The sequence below is a fragment of the Furipterus horrens genome, unplaced genomic scaffold (assembly GCF_987537825.1).
Source record: "Furipterus horrens unplaced genomic scaffold, mFurHor1.1.pri manual_scaffold_5, whole genome shotgun sequence".
Taxonomy (NCBI): Eukaryota; Metazoa; Chordata; class Mammalia; order Chiroptera; family Furipteridae; genus Furipterus; species Furipterus horrens.
The window spans coordinates 7,204,593-7,226,160 of record NW_028327175.1 but is presented as its reverse complement, the minus strand read 5'-3'; the positions used below and the strand labels follow the sequence as shown (position 1 = coordinate 7,226,160).

The window sequence follows — 21,568 nt, the reverse complement described above, 5'->3', positions numbered from 1 at the left end:
TTGAGGGTTTACAACCTTAATATTCTGCTATTCTATTCTTCTATGGGTAAAGGATAAGTTCAGGATAAATACTATGATGTCACTTTTATTAAGTGTGGCTCACATTGACATAAGACTATCAGTAGATAAGAAAAATCTTAAGAACCTTTATAGAATTCTGGAACATTAGGGTTATTTATAAGAATATGTGATTGAAATCCACATGCTTCCTGACATCCCTTTTGTTTTAAACACATAATCAACACATAATCGGCACCACTGAATCTTCAATTACAGACCCTTTCTAAAGCACGCCCTTGGATTTTCTGCAGGATAAAATGCCTTTCGGCTGTCGCCTGAGACACGGCTGTAATGTGTTTCCCTAGTAATAATTAATATTATATTAAAGGTGGGTCTGTCTTTCTAAAACTTGATATTTATCTCACTCCTAGAAAAGCAAACCTGAAGAAAATGAAAAATAGATTTCTGTTCAGCAAAAACAGAAGAGAGGAGCAGAGTTCAGGATCCTCTCACCATGACCATTCTATTCTCACTCAGCCATCCATGACCTCATTCATTAAACACGCACCCAGCACCCTGCATGGGCCTTGCTCGGAACAATTCCCACTGTCTATTCTGTTGCCTGGGGACAGAGTTTTGTAAAAAGCAAGTGTTTCCAGAGATGATGAAATAAATTCTTACTCAAGTATATAGAGGGGAATGTCTTCTAACATTGAAACCTCCTTGACCTTTTATTTATTATTTAATCCAAGTCATGGCGCCGACTTGACAGTAAACTCTTTCAGGGCTCTCGGCTCCTTTCCCATGATTTCAGAGCTATAAATGGAGATTGGGGAAAGCACTCACACCTTGTTTTAACACACAGTCTCAAACCGATTTCAGAAGCATTTCAGAGGTCAACGCAACACAGCGTGGAGACGGATTGGACGTGTAGTAGTAAGAAGAGGGGCAGGAGGTAAGGATGAGTTTGTGGCTGGAGCCTGCCACACTGCAGGAGTTGGGCATCCCTGGCAAGGCGTGGGGCACAGGGAGCACAAAGGACTGGGAGGTACAGAATGAGTCTGTCGTCAGGCAGGTAAGTCGGACGCGAGGAAGAATAGCTATGCGGAAACATGTAACTTCCCACGTTTCCTTCTGCGGCCATGCCTTCATCCCTGGTCCGCGGCGACTTTACTGAGTTAGGCACCAGGCCATAATATTTCCATGGACAACACAGAAACCTTATGGTACAAAGTACGAATAAGTCAGAGATGGAGCAATAAATGTCTAGCCTAAGCTCCACATGCAGGAAGTTTGAGATTTTTAAAGCATTGAAAGACACAAAAGTACATCCACTTTACAATGTCTCGACGTGCTGCAGTAAGAACGTCCGGCCAGTGCCGGCATCTGCAGACAGGGCCCCTGCACCGGCTGGAAGGGTGTGCGTGCTAGGACAGCGAAGAAGCCAAAACAAAAACCCCCAGAAAACGAAACCAGGGTGTTAAAAAGGCCTTGGATTAAGAAGGAAGCATTCCTTGAACGAGACTAGATAGACCACAGGCAGACTCTGTCCCCTGTGACACGTGAGTATAAGTAAAAGCTCATGACCGCCGCAGAGCCTGTCCAACTTAAGTGACCCTGAATTATACATTTTAAATCATTGTCAATTAATTAAGAGGTATTTATAGAGCACCACCGTGGCTGGGCACAAGCCACTGTGCTGGCGGCGGGAGTGAGAGGCTCTAGAGAACATGCCTGCTTGGCTCAATGTCATAAACAGCCTTCGCTGCTCACAGACGTCCCCGAGGTCTGACGGCCCACCCTCAAAGCACGTTCTACAGATTTCAAAGCACTATTTTCATACGTAGGTACTTATTTCCAGGAGTGAAAAATATACAAGATTAGGTACAGCACACCTGAGGTCTATTCTACTAACTCACTGGGTGATGTTGGCAAAACATCAAATATCGCTGAATTTGGGTTTATCACCTATAAACCGGGAATAAGAATGTCCGCTTCAGAATGTGAGCTGTTGTGAGGGGCGCATGAGATAATGTGTAGAAAACTGTGTAGGAAATGTTTATACATTTGTTGACTTAAGTCTTCATCAGTCAACTTAATTCACTGAATGTCCAATATGGACCTCTCCCTGTACTAGGTGCTGGAGTTAGAGATAATCAAACTAGGCTTCTTTTCCTCATAAACCTGATTGTCTTATGGATGGAAAGTATCCAAATAATTCAAGAGACTTGGACCAAATTTCCTTCCTCTAACAAAGCATTCCCCACCTCTACCTCACCCCCAAGGTAGAGCGAGCTAAGTGCCTTTTCCCTGGATCCTTGTGCTAATCAGTAGGGAATTCTATCACGATAAATTTCAATTTTTTTCTTCTTTTTTTTTTTTATTGCATTAAAAGGGCTTGGATGAGTGAGTGGACAAACAGACTAACTGACACAGAAATGTTCAAGTTCCGGCAGAGGCCAGAAAGTGCAGAAGAAAGAGGCTTGGGGGACTTCCCAGAGGGGGTGTTTCACAAAAATGGTCTACCAGATGGGAAAGAGAACAGCGGTATCTGCTCACAGAGAGCATTTCTAGCAAGTTACCAGGAAAGCATTCAAATATTTGTTTTTTTCTATTATTTTCAGTATGTTCATTGTATTGGAAAAAAGAAAAGAAAATATTTCCTTCCATTTTGGTTTCCTAATGATTTCTGAAAGAGAATCAATGACTAAAGGGAAACAATTCATTCTATTTATACCAGCAGGAAAAAAAATGTTATTATGACATACTTTCCCACAAACAACTATATGCCAACAAATTGGACAATCAGGAAAAACATGGATCAATTCCTAGAAATAATCTCCCAAAACTGAATCAAGAAGAAAAAAATCTAAACAGACCAAATACAGCTAATAAAACTGAAACAATAATCAAAAAATTTCCAACAAACAAAAGTATCAAACCTGATGGCTTCCCAGGTGAATTTTACCAAACATTTAAAGAAGAACTAATGCCTCTTCTTCTCAAACTATTCCCAAAAATTCAAGAGGAGGGAAGATTCTCAAGCTCATTTTCAACCAGCATTATCCGAATTCTAAAGCCAAATAAAGATACTACAAAGTAAAAAAATTATAAGCCAATATCTCTGATGAACATAGATTCTAAAATCAACAAAATATTAGCAAACTAAGTCCAGCAACACATTGAAAAGATCATACACCACAATCAAGTGGGTTTTAGTCCTGGGATGCAAGGTTGGTACAACATCTGCAAATCAATTAACATGATATACCACATAAACAAAATGAAGGTTGAAAATCATATGATCATATCAAGAGATGCAGAAAAAGTTTCTGACAAAACACAGCAATGATTTATTGATAACAATTCTCAGCAAGTGGAAATAAGAGGGAACATATCTCAGCATAATAAAGGCCATATATGACAAACCCACAGCCAACATTATACTCAATGGGGAAAAATTAAAACCATTTCCCTTAATATGAGGAACAAGACAGGGATGTCCACTATCACCACTCTTATTCCACATAGTACTAGAGGTAGTAGCCACAGCAATCAGACAGCAAGAAGAAATAAAAGGCATACAAATTAGAAAGGAATAAGTAAAACTGTTATTATGTATTTGCAGATGACGTGATACTGTACATAAAGAACGCTAAAGATTCTACCAAAAAACTACTAGAACTTATAAATAAATTCAGTAAATTAGAGCATACAAAATAAATATCCAGGAATCAGTTGCACTTTTATACACCAATAACGAACCATCAGAAGGAGAAACTAAGAAAACAATCCTATTTATAATTGCATTAAAAAATACCCTGGAAAAAGTTTAACCAAGGGGGTAAAAGACACTGAAGAAAGAAACTGAAGAAGATACAAATAAATGGAAGCATACACCATACTAATGCATAGGAAGAATTAACATTGTTAAAATATCTATATTACTCAAAGCCGTCTATAGATTCAGCACAGTCCCTATCAAAACACCAATGACGTATCTCACAGAACTAGAATAAACCAAACATTTATATGAAACCACAAAAGACTGTGAACAGCCACAGCAATCTTGAGTAAGAAGAACAAAGAGGAATCATGCTACCTGACATCAAACTATACTACAAAGCCACAGTAATCCAAACAGCATGGTATTGGCATAAAAACAGGCGTATAGATCCATGGAACAGAACAGACAGCTCAAAAATAAACCCATACCTTTACAGTCAATTAACATTTGACAAAGGAGGCAAGAACACACAGTGGGGTAAAGACAGTCTATTCAATAAATGGCGTTGGAAAAATGACAGATATCTGCATAAAAAGAAACTAGACCACCTTCTTACAGCACACACAAGAATAATGCAAAATCGATTAAAGACTTAAGAGTAAGAATTGCTGCCATAAAAATCTTATAATAAAATATAGGCAGTAAAATCTTGGACATGTCTTACAGCAATACTTTTTTGTGATATATCTTCCTGAACAAGGAAAATAAAAGAAAAACACAAATAAATAGGACTACATCGAACTAAAAAGTCTTTGCACAGCAAAGGAAACCATCAACAAAATGAAAGGACAACCCACTGAGTGGGAGAACATATTTGCCAAGGATACATCTGATGAGTTAACATCCAAAATGTATTAAGAATTTACACAACTCAACATGAAAAAAAATATTCAATTAGAAAATAAACAAGGGACCTAAATAGATAATTCTCCACAGAGGACATAGAGATGACCAATAGACATATGAAAAGATGCTCAACATCACTAGCCATCAGACAAATGCATATTAAAACCACAATGAAATATCACCTCACACCTGTCAGAATGGCCATTATCCATAAACCAACGAACACGTGCTGGCGAGGATGTGGAGAAAAGGGAATCCTCGTGCCCTGGGTGAGATGGGGGAGGGACTGAGAAGCATAGATTGGTGGTTACAAAACAGTCATGAGGCTGTCAAGGACAGCGTGGGAAATAATGAATAATATTGTAACGACTATGTGTGGTACCAGTCGGGTACTGGAAATATCAAGGGACACTGTAAAGCCTGTGATTGTCTAACCACGATGCTGTACACCTGAACCAATACAAAATAATATTAAACTGTACTTTAAAACACTTTAAAAAATGTTTTAAAAGAACAAAAAGACATACTCTCCAACACAAGTGGGATAGTCATCATGGTCCGTCCTACTCGCATTTCCCGGTGACCTCTTGCAGTTCCGGGCGGCTATGGACCTGCCTGAGGTCTAGGCAATGGCAGAGAGCAAGGCAATACCTGCAATTTCCAGGCTCCGGCCCATAAAGTCTTCTCTCATGCATTTCCCATTCTTTTTTGCTTTCTGCAATCTGGACACAGGGCCTTGGAAAACAACTGAGCTTTCCCCTCAGTCTCGGTCCTTAAATGACCGAGTGTAAGAGAGCCCTCCTCCTCAGAACCACACAGCGTTGTTCAATGTGAGTGGGGAAAATCAAGGACAGGGCGCTGAGCCCCTGAAATGGGGCCGTATTTGTTACAGGCGCCAGCATGAGAGCGGGTGGTGCCCACAGGAGCTCCGTGGAGGCTGAGAACTCAGTGTCCAGTGGAAACCAAATGCTACCTCTACACCACGGAGTCCTGGGCAGGCCTCCAAAGGTGCACGTATGCCAGATACGGAGCTACGGTAACGACCTCTATCCAAACGTGCGGCTCTCTGCTCGGCCCTTACACAGCTGAGACACTGACCTCACCTCCACCTTCATTTCCCCTCCGCAAATCCAACCTCCTGTTCAACGTGCAAAACAAGAAGCTGATCACACACAGAGGTGAAGGAGCTAAACATATACCTAAAAACAAATTACAGGAGGGCACGTGCTACTCGGAGAGAAATAGGCCCCGGCCCATGATGAAGAGGTTCAGGGCATGATTGAAAGACAAAATGTGGTTTTCTTTAAAATCTCATCGGCAAACATACATTTCTTGCATGGAGCAGCTTTCATTCCAAAATGTGTTCTGCCTAGAATTATGGAGAGATGATTGCTGGCTACTCATTCCATAGCCAACTCATCTTTTTGCAGTTAAGGACTGACTGATATAAAGTATCAAGTATAGAAAGAATACTTAAAAAAAAAAAAAAAAAGCTAGAAATGCTGCATAGTATAGTATGACAGTTAACACATCTTTTCTTTAAAAAAAATATGAAATCAAGTATTATCCTCAACTCATAAATATTTATTCAGGGTTTATTATAAACCAGGTACCAAGATAAAATGAATATAATTATTTTCTACATTTTTCTAGAAAACAGAAACTAAAATCATTATTTAAAATATATTCTACTTAATTTGATCCTATTTCCTAATATGACAATTTTAAAGGAGAGAAACTCTGTCGATAATGCAACAACATTAAAAAACCTCATAGCATCAAAGTACAAATATTAAATTGCACTCCCAAAGAAACAGTAATTTAATTTCCGAATATGACCTCTGGGGATATTTTAAGGTTTCAGTCCATTTGAACAGTTCTGTGAATATAAAACATACAAAAAATTATTCTTGCCATCACCTTTATCATTGGTATATAAATTACAATGGCTTATATGAAGTTGGTTTTTTTCTTAACTTCTAAATATTCTGGTCTTATTTGAGAAACAACTTACAATATATAGAAGCTATTTTTAAAGTGTTTTAAACCAATGTTCGATGCCTCACTGGAAAACGTGAATTGATGGAAGTGAAATGGAAAGGCAGCGATGCAGTGATCTATTAATAAAAACAGGGCTTGCTCAGCCCTATATCCCACACTGGAATATTCAGGACCCGCCTCAATCCAAACGTAAGCCTCCTGATTTCTGTCCCACGTCCCCGTTATTGAAAAAGGCTCTAGGAAAGGAAAGGGTCTCTTCAGGGCTCCCAGTTACCATGTATGAGACGGAAACTAAGAAACATAATAACGTTTGTTTCAACGCAAAGAGACAGGTTATAACGCCCTTTATTAGGGAAAAGAAAAGATGTCCAATTTGCCCTAGTTTAGCAAAGTTAGAGCAAAGTTACAGCCGACTATTTCTCTTTTCTATGCCATACTTTTTGTATTCATAACCAAGAAAGGTGCAACTTTCCTTTCAGAGTCATTGTATTTCCCAGGAGGTGTGAATCGATCATGTAGACTAAATAAATATGGAACTGGAAATCTAATTACAGTCTACTGGTAGCTAAGTTAACAAAACTGCTTACAACAAACACCAGTTATTCATCATAATGCAGGCTAAAAAGGTGTCAAAAAAGCAGTACTTGGATAAACTCAGAATTTTACTTGAGTACGTGCTCTTTTGTCCTGTTCCCTGGGGGACCTTGTTTCATCCATGATCCGCTCCCTCTGGCCTCCATCTTCCCGCTCTCATAGCTTCCCTGGTCATTTCTCAGCGCACCGAGATCGCCTTCTGCCTTGACCATTGCCTTGAAGAGAGGACTGCTCAGTCGGGCCTCTGATACTTAATCATCGGGTTTAGTGGACACGGTGAGCCTTCTACTACATCCTACGCTGTTTTTTCACCAACTCCTCGAAACTGCCCACTCCTGGGCCTCACGGTACACCGTCTCCCCCTGCGAGGCTCTCAGCTCCTCCCGGGCATCCGTTTTCCAACCACCTCTGTGTGCTGCCAACTCAAAAGCTCTGTCCTTGGCCTCCTGCTCCTGTCTCTTACTTGTCCTCCGAGAGTAACCACTCTGAGGATATAAACTTGCCCCGTCTCTGTGAAGCCTAAAGTCGCATTCCCAGCTCAGATCTTTGCTCCCAGTTTCATGTGTCAATGTCCAAAAAATCCCCGGTCACCCTGTGGCATGATCTGTTAGCTGCTGCCCCAAATCGCACCTTCTTGTCCGTGGGCACACAGGTCGGCTGCGTTTTCCAGCCTTCCTTGGAGCTGCGGGCGGTTAGCCACGGGAGTAAGATCTGGCCGATGGGAAGTGGGTGAATGTGATACAGACCCGAGCTGGGCCATAAGACTTTCCAAGAACAACGCTTCATGTTCCCCCAACTTTCTGCGAACCCCGTGTTGAAAACGGTAGGGCCATGAAATGAAAGGAAGCTCGGTCACCGAATTACTGCCCAGAGAGGGACAGCCGGCCTGACAGGGATACTCGTTCGGTTCCATGCAGTGAGAAATAAAAACTCCTATTGTATTATGTTAATTATTACATGGCTCAGCTCAGTGTGGTCCAAACCAGATCAGGCATCGTTTTCAAGGCAAATCTCATCTAATCACGAAGTTCCTGTCTCAGTTAGTGGCCAATCACCCACCTCGAGTTCCACATCAGAAACTTCCTTGTCTCCTGCCTCTCTGTCTTTATCTTTGTACAATCAGTCCTTCAATCACAAAGAACTCCTATTTTCCCAATATTTCTTGAACTTGACCTTTTCTCACCCTCGCTAAGAGCTTTTTGATTTCTCCCTAGCCTTGGAACAATGGCCCTCCCAGGTAACCTCTGCCCAGCCTTGTCCTCAAATCCTTCCATCCCTCAGCCAGAAAAATAATGAGCATCTTCCATCTGCAGAATGAGCGCCTTCCATCATTCCTCTGCTTGAAACCTTTCACTGGTCCCCCCTGTTTCAGGGTAAAGTCCACGCACCTCAGCCTGGCATCTGGGCCCGTGAGAACCTGGCCTCAACCCTGCTCGCTTCCTGACACCCCAGTTCTCCCATTTCTATGCCTGGAGTTGCTTGTACACAACTCACTGCATCCTCAAGCCCTGCCCACCCCTCATTCTATCACGTGTACTCCAGCTTATCTTTACGAATCAAATCACGACCACTTTCCCCAGGGAAAGTTCACGGGCTTCCGTACCACCCCACCGACAAGAAGAGATTAGGGGCCTCTGCTGGCTGCTCTCACTGCATCGTTGCTCATCACCATTTTAGAATTTCCCCGTGACCTGCATTACGATCAGGGCCAACGGCCCACTGGCAGGCAGTAACGGAAATCTTCCTCCTGAGAGGCACCCTATCCCCTCTCTAACCAGCCTCCCCATTGCCATCATCTAGAGACTGAAAACATGACCGTCCAAGGCCCCGTCTGCTAGGACCACCATCTGTTCTGACCGATTACCCCCATCCTGACTCATCGGTACCTGTGCACTGAAGAAATCAATTAACTTCAACTAGAAAAAATGAGTTCTGTTCCCAGCTATTAATACTGATTCTGTCCTTTGTAAAAGTATAAATACCATTCAGTAATGTCTTCCTTGTTCACTGATGAAACTACATCACTCCAAGTAACAAAAACAAATCCAACGTACATAAAACTGATTATAGGTCATTAACTCCACCATTGTAAAGGAAATTAATAAGCATGTATTAAGTTAATAGAAATATGAAGCTTTCGTGTTTTCTTTTGCCATGATACAATTAATGTGTGACTAAGTGTCTTTGTGTTTATAAATGAGGCGCTTTGGAGAGGTTAACTTCTTCGCAGAGGGTCGAACAAATTAACAATCCGATGTTCTATTTGCTGCATTAATAAAACGGACAGCGGGAGAAAAACTCTGTGCTATTTTCAGCTCTGTTCTGAAACTATAGTTTCAGTCTTTGAGTCTGTTCATAATTCCGCAGAGATGAGAACACAGACCGACAACCTGGCCCAGTGAGCGGGCCTGGCCTGACGGGCCTCCTCCAGGACATCGGTGCCCAGACGTCACGCAAACACTCCAGGACACCAGCGGGTTTTTTAAAACTTAAAATCATTAAATATTACATACAACAAATAAGTTATTTGATTGAATTTATTAAACAAAACTAAGTGCTGGAGCTTGTGGCCCTCAGCAATATCCAGAAACTATACAATATTTTAAAATCTAAGGATAAGTTATTTTCTGCATTAATAGCCTCTCCCTTCCCTTGGGTCACTGAGAGAAATGCATTAAAAGTAGCTGAAACTGCCCATATGTGACCATGTATGTATGACCTACCACGCAGGGATTTCACATGGTGGTTCAAACCAATGTTCTCATGGTGGGAAAACAGATCTCATTTATTATCACAAAACAATTTTTTAAGGCTTATATATTTTTAGGAGCTCTCTAGATAAGCACATCAAAAATGACTGCTAAAATACAAATGGAAAGGTAGCAATCATTTTTATGTGTCTCCATGTACTAAAATATACCAATTCCCTCAACAACTCATTCACATGGAATATGAAATTATTACTATTTTTTGTTTGGAAACAGGAAACAGACGTTGTCAGAGATTTTACTTTCTGATTCCTCAAGGGGGTATGGGTTGGCTGGGATGGAGGGGGAGGATGTGAGAACCGGAACCACGGGCAGAAGCACGCTTGCTCCACCACCTCCCATGTTCTGCAAAGCTCTAAAGAGCAAATGACAGAATTATTATAACTGCACCGCCATCTCTGACAGCTGGATCGAATTTCAGAGAGAGACACACACTGGCTGAAAGAACATTATCAAGGAAGACATGAGATCATTTGCAGTGTTTTTATCCACAGTATGAGATCAAAAGATAATGTAGAAGATAGAAGTTAAAAAAAAAACAAAAAAAAAAAAAAACACTTAACTGCGAAAGAATGCCAGTCTACTAGATGTAGGTGCCCTATTGAGCCCGTATGGGAGACTTAAGTGGAAGGATTTTGATTCTACACTAAGTTAACAAGTACTCTGTCTATTCTCAAGACATCCTCTAGATTTAGCTGATGACCCAGATTAATGATTGCAAACTACCTACTGGGCGCTAACTAACAGCTGTGAGCACAAATGGCAAACTGATTGATAACCCTTTGGTCATTGTCTGAGAGTGTTAATTTCTTTCCTCCTATGCAAGTCCTCATCTGTAGAATGGGGACCCAGCGCCTCTCACGTGTGAACGCAGGTCTGGATTGGTAAGAACTGAGAGAACCCTGGGCAATCTCATTCCACAGAGATTCAGACCCTGGGACCAGCCTGAGGTCTGAGCCGCGAGAGGAAGACCCACCTCTGGGAGCCACACAGAACCCCAAGGAGCAACATCAGTGTGGGGGAAGGGGGTCCAAACGTTACAGGTATAGGATGGTTTTTAAAACCACACACAATTTCTCCTCCGAAGACCCTAAAGCTGAAAGTGCATTGAAGAGAAAATGGCCCGTCCTCAAATTAGGGGTGTGTGTGTGTGTGTGTGTGTTTGTGTGTGTGTGTGTGTGTGTGTGTGTGTGTGTGTGTGTGCAGGAATGAGCTAGAAGCGACAAACTTTTTCAAATAACTGAAACAGGTTAAAAGAATTATTTTGGAGAATTTGCCATAAAGATAATATTTCTGAAAGCTACATAACAAGGAAAATTGAGAGGGCATTCATTTCTATCCTCTTACCTTTTCAAGCCATTACTGCCAGAGCTAGCTCTCGGAGAGGAAAAAAAAAGTGACAGTGTTGGGAATAAAAATGAAAAGTGATGGGTTTTCAGAGAAAAATAACAAGCCAAAAACAAACAAAAAACAAAAACAAAATCTTTTGGTGAAGGTCTTGGTAATACTATAGAAATCAAAATACTGAGAATAGAATGGAAAAAAAAAGAAAGAAAGCTATTCTTTTGAAGCAACATACACAGAAAGATCAGAAGAGGCAGAAATATATAGAAACATATAAACTTGAATTCATTTCTTGCTATGCCAGTGTTTTAACTCCCTAAACTCCACAAGCTTTAAAAAGTTTCTGAGCCTGACGTTCTCAATAACTTTGAATGTCTATAACCAGAGATGGATGTTACATACATGACAAACAGTATTAGAAATAAACGTCTGAGGGGAAAAAACAACCTTGATTATTTCAGATCCACATTACACGGGGCCACACCCTGAAGCAGATAGGACCTCATTCATCCGCTTCTGAAACGGAAGCAGGGCAAGCACTTACAGCTGGGTGTATTTGCTAAAAATTGTTTTAATTCCCAAGAATACCATTTTTTTAGGCCCAATATTTAGAAGGAAACACATTCTCTTGATAATCACCCTGAGACAAAGCTATTCAGAAAGGAATTACTTTTCCCCCTAACCTCCGTGAGCAGACAGAAAGTTGTTTATTTTTATTATTCAAAACTGAATAAACTGTGTATGGTGTCAGATGAGTACTAGACTTATTGTGGTGATCACTTCATAAGTTACAGAAATAGCCGATCAGCACGTTGCACACCTGAAATTGATATAACACTGGTTGTAAACTGTAACTTAAAAATAAATTTAAAAACAATAAAATGTGGATATATGGATGCACACACTACTTAGCTCTGCCCACTAAGAGGACCTAGAAGTAATAACATCCAAGTAGCAACAGCAGACCTAACGCCCATGTCTTGGCTTCAATTACTACTCTCAAATAAAACAGGGCTCCTTGGAGAAATAGCTGACTCTAGGGGGCAAAAACACATAAAATGAGCATCTTTCAGTAAGAGGAAGTAAGAAGTACTCAACAGAAAATTTAAAAAATGGAAGTGTACAGGAGCCAAATTGAGAGAGTTCCCAGTGGTCATGGCTGGAACCATTTGAGCATGAAAATAAATAACATAGTACTGGATTATAATTAAAAGTATAAAATATCCATGAGCCTACACTACTACAAATAAAGGATTGCACAGGTAAATAAATGGCAGGCAAATCTTCTCTCTGGATGAACTGCAGATAATAAATAATACCTCTCCTACAAGACACCTCTGAGAGTGGACTGAATCTATGGACTTGCTTCTAAAGAATAAACTGGGGCAAGGAAATAGTAACTTTATAGTGAACAAACCTGGTAAACGCTACCTTAATCAAGACATAAAGGTTAATGTCAGCCGTGATGTCATGCAGACATCCCGTACTCCCTAACAGCTTGTGAAGAGAAGTTCACTTTACCTCTACAGTATTCCTTCCAAAAACTCAGAACCCCAGGCTAGTCATGAGAAAAACAGCACAGACCTGGGAGACAGTCTAGAGGATTCCTTACAACTTTCAAATCAGGAAAACAAGGGAAACTAAGAAACCAGAGAAGACTAGAGAGATGTGACGGCTAAATGCAGTATGTACTATGAACTAGATCCTAGAAAAGAAAAAAGGCCATTAATGGAAAATCTGAAAAAAAATCCACATAGAGTCTGGAGTTTAATTAATAGTAATGTAGCTGAAAGACTTGTGCACTGAAAACTATAAAATGTTGATAAAAAAAAGTTAAAGAAAGTACCAATAAAGAGAAAAATATCCCATGTTCACAAATTAGAAGACTCAATATTATTAATATCAAAATATCCATACTACCCAAAGTGATCTACAAAGTAATGCCTATTAAAATCCCAAAGACATTTTTTACAGAAATAGAAAAAATAATCCTAAAATTTATACGGAGCCACAAAAGACCCTGAATATTCGAAACCATACTGAGAAAGAAAAACAAAGCTGTAGGCATCACACTTCCTGACTAAAAAATATATTACAAAACTACAGTAATTAAAACAGTATGATACTGGCATAAAAACAGACATATAGACCAGTGAAACCCAACCACAGCCATAAATCGGTGCATATACTGTCAACTGACTCCAAGAATACACCAGAGGGAAAAGACAGTCACTTCAACAAACGGTGCTGGGAAAACTGGACATCCACGTACAGAAGAATAAACTAAACCCTTATCTCACACTATACACAAAAATGAACTCGAAATGGATTAAAAACTTAAACGCAGATCCAAAACTGTCAAACATTAGGGGGAAAAAAAACATTTCTTCCCTGAGCCGAAAATAAGAGAAAAGCTTCTGCACATTGGCCTTGGCAATGATTTCTTGAATATGACACCAAAACCACAGCCAAAAAAAAAGAAAAAGAAACAGACAAGCTACATCAATTAGTTTGATGTAAAGCTTCTGCACAGAAAAGCAAACAATCAATAAAATGAAAAAGCAACCCAAGGAATGGGAGTAAAAAAATCTGCAAACCACGCATCAAATAGGGGGCTAATATCCAAAACATACATAAGAACGCCTACAACTCAACAACAAAAAAATCATATAACTCAACTAAAAAATAAGCAAAGGACTTGAATAGTTATTTCTCAAAAGAAGACATACAAATGGACAATATGTATATGAAAAGATTCTGATCACCACTAACCATCAAGGAAATGCAAATCAAAATCACAATGAATTATCTCCTCAGACCTGTGAGGATAGCTATTACCATAAAAACTAAAGATGGCAAGTGTCCACCAGGGTGTGAATAAATTGGAACCCTCGTGCACTGTTGGTGGGAATGTAAAATGGTGCATCTACTATGGAAAACAGTATGTAAGTTCCTTAAAAATTAAAAACAGGACGACCATACAGGTGAATAAATTCTTTCAAATTAGTGTTTTGGGTTTCTTCGTATAAATTCGCAGAAGTGGAATTCCTAGGTCATAAGGCAAAATCCAGTTTTAATGTTTTGTGGTATCTCCACTCACTTTCCACAGCGGCTGCACCAGTCTGCATTCCCACCAACAGTGCAGTAGGGTTCCCTTTTCTCCCCATCCTCACCATCACTTGTTTGTTGATTTGTTGATGATGGCCGTTCTGACTGGTGTGAGGTAGCATCTCATTGTGGCTTTGATTTGCCTCTCTCTGATGGCTAGAGACGTTGAGCATTCTTTCATACGCCTATGCACCCTCTGTATATCCTCCTTGGAGAAGTGTCTGTTCAGGCCCTTTGCCCATTTTTTAATTGGATTTTTTTTTTTTTGATGTCTTCTGTAAATCTAGAATGATTACAAAAGGCAAAGTTTTCTTAAAAATTCAGTATGCAAAACATTTGTGTGGTTTTTGTTTTTTCATCAAAACAAAAACGAAACAGATTGGTTCTGACTTCCTTCTGTGCGGGCCTCTCCTAATAATGCTTTAAGCCTGTTGCTAACAGACTTGGCAAAAGCTGACTCTCCAAAAAACAAATTAATGGCAGTTAAATGAATCAGAAAAATCATATGTTTAAATAAAACACATTTGTTTTCAGCTATGATCTGCTTTCTTATAGTAAGTGAACACCGCTCCTTTGCGGACCCAACACTTTCCAATACAGAGTACATGAGAAAACCGAAGGTCACAAGTTAGTTCTTCGATAAAGAATAAGAAGGATAATTCTGAGAACTACATGTGCCAATGTTTCTTTTTATGCTTGTTTTAGTTTTACCAATAAGCTTTGCCATCCAAATCATTATTATTTTCATAAACCAGCTTAAGATTTCTGATAGAGTGCTTTAAAAAAATCAAACATGATAATGAGAACCTTTTAAAACACTGTTTTGTAAACATAGTATCACAAGTTCGAAAAGATGAGGAACACACACTGGACTTCTGTTCTATGACATATAATGTACCATTTCTATTTGTTTCTATTGTTATTTTACTTGTCTTATTATAGTTTACTGTGTCCACACTACATATCTTTTAACAAATTCCATTTAATGAAGAAAATTCCTCATTACCTAAATGGTACTTGCACAGAGGAAATAGATACAATAAGCTCTTCTTTCCAAAATAAATAAATAAATAAAGATAATACAACAAGGAAAAGTTAAATAAACTATCTGAAATTATAAAGTAAGTCAGAAAAAGAATTGAAGTCTCTCACTAGTATCCAGAAAGAGGTAACTGATTCCCTATAGAAGACGCTTCTTCCTATTTTAAAGTGTCCATTATGCTGAATTTATGGCACTATTTTTATTACTGTTCCGAATCTGCCGGATGCTGCTAATTTACTTGGGAGGCAAACAGCAAGCCTACAGATATCTTATGTAGCTTCAGTTTAGACAACTTCCCAAAATGCAGTCAGATCCTTTAGAACTAAAATTACAAAACTTTCCAAATGTGCTTATAAACAAACCTGTAGTTTTCACCAAAGTGAAAGTCACGATTTAAGAAAATCAAACTTCCTAAAAGCCATATGAATATGAGCATAAGTTCCAGTCAGGATAAAAATATGTTAGCTGACCAAGTGCCACAGTAAAAAGTTTATTTTTCATGAAGTTCTGGCAGTAAGAAAAATGTACTTTTTTAAAAGAAAGCTATTTCTATATTATTTGTGGATTGGGTTTTGCATCATTTTCCTGATTTTCCTTAGTTGTCTGTTTTCTCTCGAAGTTCATTGAACTTATTTAAGATGGTCGTTTTTATTTTTGTCTCATAATTATTAGGTCTTCATTTCTTTAAGGTTGTTTCTGTGCTGGCTTAGGGGAGGGGCTCTCATGGGTGAAATAATTTTTTTAACCATTTTAATGTAGCTGGTTTTGGCTTTGCACTTTCCTGGGATATTATGACTTTTTAACTGGTTTCTGGAGTTCTCTTAAAGCGTTTTTAGACAGTATATTGTTAAGTTCGTGTCTCTGTGGAAGAAAGTGTGGGGCTTCCTATTTTTCTAAAGGATTGGGCTGGCCTGGCAGAGGGTCCCTGGTTTATTCTTTGGGTGTTCTAGAGGGAACAGGCTATGAGGCAGAAGCCTGTCATTCTTCCAAAGTTGTGTAGTTTTTGTATTTTATGCTGTTTTAGTTTGTAACTAGCCCTATAGAAATAAGGTGATTAAAACAGGGGGAAATGATAGCAGGGCCCAGGTGTTAGAGTTTAGCCTTAATTGATAGGCTTAAGTAATTGAAGCTGTGACTGGATAGACTTTCTTTATCACCAAACCTTTGCTTCTGGAATTTTGCCTAGAAGGTGGCGGCAGGTAGCAGGACCCCAAATTGCTTTTCGGTAGCATAACTACTATTGAATCAAGATTAAAGCATTTCCATCTCCCTAAAAATTATCCTGTGTCTTGTTGTATCATCCTTTCCTCTAGCCCCATAGCCCAAGGCAACCAGTGATCTACTTTCTGTCTCTATAATTTTGCATTTTCTAGAACTTCATGTAGACTTTTATGCTTTGCTTCTTTCACTTAGCGTAATGCTTTTTGAGATTCATTTGTGTTGTTTTGTGTATCAGTATTTTGATCTTTTTTATTGCTGTGGATGTCTGTGACGCGATATTCTAGCGTCCGCATCGTTTAGAGCTGCGACTCAGAACATGGCGCGTTCCTAGAAGCCGCTTTCGGCATCAGTGGGCGGCGGCGCGTGGACTTGCAAGCGTGGGGCGCGGGACCAACCGACGCCACTTCGTGTTGGACAGTGGAAGCTGGAGAGCCGGGCTATTCGGACTGAGCCAATTGGTTTCCATGGATCTCAATAGTGCCAGCACTGTTGTTCTTCAAGTCTTAACTCAGGCCACCAGTCAGGATACTGCTGTGTTAAAGCCAGCTGAGGAGCAGTTGAAACAGTGGGAAACACAACCAGGTTTTTATTCAGTGTTGCTGGTAAGTTGCTTAAAAATAGTTATTATTTTTAATAAAATGAGACACTATTCTATTGTTTTAAAAACCTACTTGTGTTGGTGGTTTACTTAGTGAAACTGATCCAAATGTTTGGCTGCCATTGCACTGCCATTTACTAATTCGAGGCATGGCACTTGGAGGACATTTAAGAGATGTTTATTGTTGGGTGAGTATACCCAAGCAGGGTATTGGTAGTATCTGCTTAGAAGGTTACACTGCCAGTTTTCTATTTTAGCCTGTAAATGCTGCCCTCAAGACTGTAAAGGAGGAAAGAGGAAGGACATCTCTAAAATCAGAGAAGGAAAACTCTGACTCCAAAAAACCTCCGCTGCCTTGCGGCATACCTCTTCAGGGGAAAGGCTAAGGGAGTAAACCCCGACAGAAAATCCGGAGCCGGAGTCCCTAAGGCGGTTTGACATTGTAGTCAACACCGGCAACTCCTGCGGCGCACCTGAAGCCAAGCTGTATTGACTTTGTCTTTCCCTTGGACCCTTCAGCTGCAAAGAGAGGGGGGGTCTGCTGCATGGGCAACAGCAGACCCTCCATATCACCCTGCCCAGGCTCTGTAGCTTCAGTTTCACTTGAGAGGACACTCCAGCGTCATCGCAAGATGTCGACTCAACATGGGAGGAGACAGATACCGGTTATAAGCTCATCCGATTGGCGAAGGAAACGAGCGCCAGGGGTCTCCTCTGACGGTGGGAGAGGTCATCGCACCTCACTGGACAGCTACCGTCTCGCCATGGCTCGCCTGCCCCACTGGGTGCGTGGGGATCAGAGAGGCGCCTCTCGAAAAGTGGGCCACAAAACACCCGCACCAGTTAATTCCAAGCAAACAACAAGAAAGAAGCCTCCGGCTCTTCGCCTCGCTAGCTGGAACATCAGGACCATGTGCCCCGGACTTACTGCAGACCTTCCGTGGATCAAGGGTGCCAGGAAAACCGCTGTCATCGATAGGGAACTGGCACGACTAAACATCGACATTGCGGCTCTACAGGAGACCCGGTTGGCCGACAACGGAACTATCAGAGAAACCAACTACACCTTCTACTGGCAAGGGAAGTCTCCGGACCAACCAAGACAGCACGGTGTTGGGTTCGCTGTGAAGAACACGCTTGTTAACTCCATAGAGCCACCCACAGGAGGCACAGAGAGATTACTTACCCTCCGATTGTCAACAACTTTCGGCCCAGTCAGCATTCTTAGCGCGTATGCCCCAACCCTCTGCGCCACCACCGAAGAGAAAGAACAGTTCTACCATGCACTGGACGAAGCGTTATCCAAGATTCCCAGAAGTAACGCTCTCTATCTCCTTGGAGACTTCAACGCAAGAGTAGGAGCCGACCACATGGCCTGGCCCACCTGCCTTGGAAACTTTGGGAGAGGAAAGATCAATGAGAATGGTCAGCGACTGCTTGAGCTTTTGTGTCACCACGGCCTGTGCATGACAAACACATTCTTCAAGTGCAAAGAGATCCACCAGGTGTCATGGAGGCACCCCCGCTCCCGTCATTGGCACCAGCTTGACCTCGTCATCACCAGAAGAACGGATATTGGCAGCACCCTCCTCACCCGCAGCTACCACAGTGCAGACTGCGACACGGACCATGCCCTCGTGGTAAGCAAGGTGCGCATAATGCCGAAGAGGTTGCACCACTCCAAGATGAAGGGTCGCCCACGCATCAACACCAGTTGTGCCAGCAACCCAGTTAAGACCCAGCAATTCATCAACAAGATGGAAGATGCACTCGGCGAGGGAGTGGCGGCAGATGACATTATCGAATCCAATTGGCCACGTCTCCGCGACGCCATATACAACTCCGCCATTATTGCTTACGGGAAGAAAGAGCGGAAGAACGCTGACTGGTACGAGGCTCACTGGGAAGAAATGGAACCCGTGATCGAGGCTAAGAGGAAGGCCCTACTGGCTTACAAGGTCACGCCCACTCCCAGTACACTTCAAGCTCTACGGGCTGCCAGGAACAAAGTCCAGAAGACCGCCCGCCACTGTGCCAACACCTATTGGCTAAACCTGTGCAGAAGCATTCAGGAAGCCGCCGATATAGGCAACGCACGAGGAATGTATGAGGGTATCAAGAAGGCAACAGGCCCAATCCCCTCCAAGATCGCCCCCCTTAAGTCCAAGACAGGTGAGGTCATCACTGACCAGGAACAGCAAATGCGGCGGTGGACCGAGCACTACCTCGAGCTGTACGCAACGAAGAACACCGTAACAGACACTGCTCTTAACGCCATCCCAGACCTACCAGTCATGGAGGAGCTAGACACCCCACCTACTGCGGCAGAGCTCGGCAAAGCCATCGACCGCCTCGCTTGCGGGAAAGCACCAGGAAGCGACGGAATCCCTCCAGAAATCCTGAAGAGCGGGAAACCAGTCCTGCTACAGCCGCTCCACCATCTACTCTGTCTCTGCTGGAAGGAGGGTTACATCCCCCAGGATATGAGAGACGCCAACATTATCACCATGTACAAGAACAAAGGAGACCGCAGCGACTGCAACAACTACCGGGGCATCTCCCTCCTCAGCGTCGTCGGCAAAGTATTCGCCCGGGTCGCTCTTGCCCGCCTGCAGACCCTTGCTTCCCGCGTCTACCCAGAGTCCCAGTGTGGCTTCAGAGCTGGCCGCTCAACAGTGGACATGATCTTCTCCCTACGCCAGCTGCAGGAGAAGTGTCACGAGCAGCATAAACCACTCTACCTCGCCTTTATTGACCTCACGAAGGCGTTTGATCTGGTCAGTCGAAGCGGACTCTTCAGCTTGCTACGGAAGATTGGCTGTCCACCACATCTGCTTGCTGTGGTCATGTCCTTTCACGACAACATGCACAGCACGGTGTCCTACAACGGCGCAACCTCTGAGGCCTTCCCAGTCAGCAGCGGAGTAAAGCAGGGCTGCGTCCTCGCGCCTACGCTGTTCGGAATCTTCTTCTCCATGCTCCTCCAATACGCCTTTAAGGACTGCAGCGAGGGTGTCTTCATTCACACCAGATCCGATGGCAAGCTCTACAACCTGGCCCGTCTACGAGCCAAGACCAAAGTCAAAGAGGTGCTCATCCGTGAGATGCTCTTCGCCGACGACGCAGCTTTGACATCACACTCCGAAGAGGGACTCCAGCAGCTAGTCACTTGCCTTTCCCACGCATGCAAGGAGTTCGGACTAGCCATCAGCCTGACGAAGACGAATGTTATGGCTCAAGGCACGGGGACTCCCCCATGCATCACCATCGACGGATACACCCTGGAGGTTGTCAACGACTTCACTTACCTCGGGTCCACCATCTCGAGCTCTCTGTCAGTTGACTTGGAGGTCAACCGGAGAATCGCCAGGGCAGCCACAGTTATGGCCAGACTGAACCGGCGAGCGTGGAACAATTCCAGCCTCACTGAGAAAACCAGACTGCGCATCTACCAAGCCTGCGTACTCAGCACTCTCCTCTATGGCAGCGAGACGTGAACCACCTATGCAAGACACGAAAGGAAACTCAACAGCTTCCACATGAGGTGCCTGCGACGCGTCCTGCATGTCGCCTGGCAGGATAAGGTCCCCAACACCGAGGTGCTGAAGCGAGCCAATATGAGCAGTTTGCATGCAGTTCTTAGCGAGAGACGCCTCAGGTGGCTCGGCCATGTCAAAAGAATGGATGCAGGCCGTATCCCCAAAGACCTCCTCTACGGCGAGCTAGCAGAAGGCAAGAGGATGACAGGGCGCCCAAAACTGCGGTTCAAAGACATCTGCAAAAAGGACATGACACAATGCTCCATCAATCTCAACACATGGGAAGTTCAAGCAGACGACCGCCTAGCCTGGAGGCTCGCGGTCAGGCAAGGTACGTCACGCGCGGAGGCTGCGCGCAACGAGGAGGCGGTCCAGAAAAGATCGAGGCGGAAGCAGCGTCAACAGCAGCAACAACGGCCATCTGCCTTCACCTGTACCAAGTGCGGCAGGGATTGTCACTCCCGAATCGGACTGCACAGCCATTCTCGGCGGTGCAGATAGACTCTCAGGAAGCTACGCCATCGTCTCTCGAGACGGACGGCTGCCGACGACGACGACGACGACGGGTTTTCAGGGTCTGATTATTTAGATGATATGTTAATCTTCATTCTAGTATATATGTTAGGCCCTTTGTTAATTTTTAATAATACCCAAATCATAGTAATAACTGCCCAATCAGAAATTCCCTTATCCAGGACTATAAATGTCTGAGGCTATAAC

General features: G+C 42.5%; 1 protein-coding gene across 1 annotated transcript in view; it reads right to left on the bottom strand.

Annotated features, from left to right (window-relative positions):
• OXCT1 (3-oxoacid CoA-transferase 1) overlaps positions 1-21,568 on the bottom strand; it is a 129,831-nt gene that overhangs the window by 25,318 nt on the left and 82,945 nt on the right. The window lies entirely within an intron of this gene.